The sequence below is a fragment of the Choloepus didactylus genome, chromosome 2, assembly GCF_015220235.1.
Source record: "Choloepus didactylus isolate mChoDid1 chromosome 2, mChoDid1.pri, whole genome shotgun sequence".
Lineage (NCBI taxonomy): Eukaryota > Metazoa > Chordata > Mammalia > Pilosa > Megalonychidae > Choloepus > Choloepus didactylus.
The window spans coordinates 221,734,316-221,739,232 of NC_051308.1; the positions used below are offsets into that span (position 1 = coordinate 221,734,316).

At 39.5% G+C, this 4,917-nt stretch overlaps 1 non-coding gene across 1 annotated transcript; it reads right to left on the reverse strand.

Moving 5' to 3' along the window:
* Positions 1-2,392: 2,392 nt before the first annotated feature.
* LOC119528295 lies at positions 2,393-2,498 on the reverse strand. The gene has a single exon (XR_005215611.1). It is a non-coding gene; the product is annotated as a U6 spliceosomal RNA (small nuclear RNA).
* Between the last annotated feature and the right edge of the window lie 2,419 nt (positions 2,499-4,917).

The window sequence follows — 4,917 nt, forward strand, 5'->3', positions numbered from 1 at the left end:
ACAAAAACAATGGAAAGATTGCAACCTAAAGTTGAGAAAATCTAGAATGTACAACAAAAAAACACAGATATGGAAAACAGCAGAAAGATAAGAAAATTGGAGGACCAGTCACGGAAGTGCAGCTGCTGAATAAGAGTTGAGGAAATAATAAACAAAATAATTCAAGAACATTTACAAGTTTCCACATTGAAAGGGCCTACTGAATACCCAGCACAATGAATGAGAATAGGCCCACATTAAAACCCTCTACTGTGAAATGTCAGAACACTAGAGACAAAGAGAAGATTCTATAAACTTCCAAGAAGAAAAAAAACTGGACCCATACAGTGGATTTGGGATCACAATAGCTTTAGACTTTTCAAAAGCAACACTAGAAGCAGAGGACAAGGGAGCAGTACCTTAAAAATTCTGAAAGATGATTTCCAACCTAGGATTCTATATCCTGCTAAATTGTCAATACTATCATTCAATTGTGTGGGTGAAGACAGAATTAGATATACAAGGTCTTTGAAAATTTACCTCTAATGCACCCTTTCAAAAGAAGCTACTGGCAGATGTGCTCCACCAAAACTAGGGAGCAAAGATAAAGGAAATTATGGGATTCAGGAAAACAGGAAAACCAACACAGGAGAGAAGGGAAAGGAATCCCCAAGAGGATAAAGAAGGAATATCCCAGGAAGACAACCATGCATCAGATATAGAGGGACGCCTATCTAGACTAGAGCAGTATGACTTAAGAAAGAGACATACTGAAGGCTGTCGTCAAGAACCCTGCTGCTGTAGTATCTTCTTTTTAAAGCAAAGGACAGAGTACTCAAATAAACCTGGCCCTGATTCTTACCTGTACAGAGCTTGTCTTGACCAGGTGGTGATGAAGGTCCTGCGCTCCCAGAATCATGTGATAGGGCAAGCGAGAAAGGGATAGTAACACCATAGCTTTGGGGCTAGAGGCACCATCACCATCCCTTGGAGACACCAGTGCCCTCCTCCCCCAGGCATCATCTTGAGGGGATAATGAGGGAGGCCAGGGTCTCTGAAAGAGAATGGGCTTCCTAGCATTAATTGAGAGTCTTCAGTCAGGAAACAGAAACCAAAGGATGGGGGCCGGTTTAAGTAGCTGTAGAAGGGGTGGTAGTTGCCTTTCTGGGCTTTCCTTTATTTATTCTTCTCAATTGAACCTAAAGTTTTGTGGAAGATCCTGTGAGGTAGGGATTAAATATCCCCTCTGCCATTTATTTGGAGGGATGATGCAAGCTGGGCAGGGAGACCTCTGGGTAGGGCACCACCAACATAAAATGACTAAGCTATATTTTGTGAACCGGATTATTGGGATTCTTGTGTTATTTGTTATCATTGGTATGAGAAAAAAAAAAGGGAGGAGCAAATGTTATAGAACAAAAGGAAGTTAAAAGACATAACAACCAAATGTATTATGTTGACCTTGTTTGGATCCTGACTTGAACAAACCAACTATAAAAAAACATTTTTGATACAATTAGGGAAATGTGAATAAAAATTGGGTATCACATGATATTAAGAAACTGTTAATTCTGTTAAATATAAAATGGGCATATTTTTGTTTAATATACCAAGGTATTAAAGCATAGAATGATGTGTTTTAAAATACTCCAGAAAAAAAATGTTTGGGGGGATAGAGAGGAATAAGACCGGAGATGTATTCTTAATTGTTGAAGCTGAATAATGGGTACACATGTGTTTATTATACTCTTCTTTCTACTTTAGGGTGTGTGTTTTAGTTTCCTAGGCTGCTCTAGCAAATACCATGAAAAGGGTTGGCTTAAACAATGGGAATTTATTTGCTTACAGTTTTGATGCTGGGAAAATGTCCAAATCAAGGCATCATCAAGGTGATAATTTCTTCCCAAGACTGGGGCTTTCTGAGGCTGGCTGCAGGCAACCCTTGTTCTTTAGCTTGTCTCATGGCAAGGCACATGGCAGTGGCTCCTGGTCTCTTCCTTCTCTGCTGGATTCCAACTCAGCTTCTTGCTTCCTTTGGCTTTCTCTCTCTGTCTGAATTTCATTCTCTTATAAAGGACTCCAGTAACAGGATTAAGACCCATCCTAGGCCATGCCTTAACTGAAGTAACCTCATCAAGAGGTCCTATTTATAATGGGTTCACACCCATAGGGATGCATTAGATTTAAGAACATGCTTTTCTGGGGTGTATCCAGTTTCAAATCACCACAGTATGTTTGAAATTTTCCATAATTTAATGTTCAAAAAGAAAAAAATAAGGAACACAGTGCAGAAAATTCATAAATACAGATAAGTAAAATGAAAAAAATAAAATTGTGCATAATTCCATCACCCAGTAACTGTTTTGATGAATCTTTTTCTACATTTTTAAATGGGATCACACCAGACTTTTTTTTTAACATGGACCACTTCATGAATTTGTATGTCATCTTGCACAGGGGCCATGCCAATCTACTCTGTAGTGTTCCAATTTTAGTATGTGTGCTGCTGAAGTGAGCACCACATATATTGTTTTATATCCTGTTTTTCTCACTTTATATATCATGAACATCTTCCTATGCATTAAATTTTTCTACAACTTTAAATAGTTGCATGGGATTTCGCTATAGAGTTATCTCTATCATTACTGTAAGATATGTTGGTTCTTTCTAGTTTGTGTGTGTTTGTATGTGTGTGTAATTATGAAAAATATAGCAAAGGGCAACCAGTCTTAATCATTTTTCTGGAATAAATACCTTGAAGAGGAATTGTTGGGTTAAATCTTAATTTGTACAAATTAAAATTGGGGTACTCACTGTACTCTCAACTACCTTGTGCTTTCATTCATCCATGTTCTTTTCCCCTTTGAAACTCTACTCATCTTTTTTTTTTATTATTAAATTCAGTTTTATTGAAATACATTCACACACCATACAATCATCCATGGTATACAATCCACTGTTCACAGTATGATAACATAGTTATGCGTTAATCACCACAATCTATCTCTGAACATTTTCCTTACATCAGAAAGAACCAGAACAAGAATAAAAAATAAAAGTGAAAAAAGAACACCCAAATCATCCCCCCATCCCACCCCATTTGTCCTTTAGTTTTTATCCCCATTTTTCTACTCATCCATACACTAGATAAAGGGGGTGTGATCCTCAAGGTCTTCACAATCACACTGTCACCTCTTGTAATCTACATTATTATATAATTGTCTTCAGGAGTCCAGACTGCTGGGTTGGAGTTTGGTAGTTTCAGGTATTTACTTCCAGCTATTCCAATACATTAAAGCCTAAGAGGTGTTATCTATATAGTGCATAAGAATGTCCACCAGAGTGACCTCTCGACTCCATTTGAAATCTCTCAGCCACTGAAACTATTTCATCTCACTTTGCATCCCCCTTTTGGTCAAGAAGATACTCTCAGTCCCACGATGCCGGGTCCACATTCATCCCCGGGAGTCATATTCTGCATTGCCAGGGAGATTTACAACCCTGGGAGTCGGGTCCCACGTAGTGGGGAGGCCAGCGAGTTCACCTGTCAAGATGGCTCAGTTAGAGAGAGAGAGGGCCACATCTGAGCAACAAAGAGGTACTCAGAGGGAGACTCTTAGGCAAAATTATATGTAAGTTTAGACTCTCCTTTGCAGTAACAAGCTTCATAAGGGCAAGTCCCATGATCGAAGGCTCAGCACATCAAACTACCAGTCCCAATGTTTGTGACAACATCAACACCAGTCCAGGTGAGGATGTCCAACACATCCGCACCTTCCCCCAGATCCTCGGGGCTGGAGAGGGGGAGGCTGTAAATATATTTTTTATTATCTGCCCAAATTACTCTGGGATGTGTCACTATTTCACTCCAGCCTATACTAACCTACCGTATCTCACTTCCTATTCAAAGTTCCATGCAATTGTGGTGTTCTACTCATCTTTTAAGACCCACTTCCAATCCTCACGAAATCTGTCCTCAATTATCTAATTAGAGTCCCAGAATCTAGAAAGCAGTAAAGAGAGATACAGTCTTGCTTCTGACTACAAAAATTTAATTTCTGAACACCTGAAAATGATTTTCAGTTCAGATTAATGAGAGGTGCTTGGAATAGTGGCTCCTAAACCAAGGATCTTTACATTCACCTAGAGAAATTAAGAAGGGAAAAATTCAGATTCCTGGATCCACGCCCCAAAGATGCTACTTGGGTTGGTTGGGGAGATTCTGATGATCACTCAGCTTTGGCAAATGCTACTTCAGTAGCACTCTTTCCGCCTAATGTTCCTTCTATAGTCTCTTTCTTGGATTACTATTTCTGCCTGTTTCTTTAAGTGCCATTTATTAGCATTCCTTCAGTTTTTGCATTTCAGGTGACCCATGGCCATGAGCGATGTGCACATGCTACCCAAACCCTTTTACTATGCGAAGTTTGAGTATAAGTTTTTGTCAGCTGAGCCTCTCCAGGCGTCAGAGAATAAATCATTCCCTTACTTCCACCTGCCAATTCTTACCTGGTTAGATGATAAAGTCCTTGGGGGTGTCTCGTAAGGCTCCAGATATAGACAAGGAGTGTCCTTCACATTCATCCACTTCCACTCTGTCCCCACTCACCAGTATCATTGTCCAAGAAAGCCTTTGGGGCTTCTGGCCTGGGTTGGAGCTCACCACACTGATGTCCTTGCCAGTGTATGGCAGCCTCAAGGTAATAGAACAATTCCTCAGAAATCCACACGATGACAAAGGACTCAGCAAAAGAGAAGCAGTTAAATAAATTCTGCCACCTTCAGTTCTCTTTTGCTGAAAATTTAGGTTGTTTTGAGATGTTTATTACTATGCAATATACACAACTGGATATTTATTAATATTTATTTCCTCAGTCTGGATTACTGGAAGTGGGATTGTTAGGCCAAAGGATATGAGAATTTGATGGTTCTTGATAT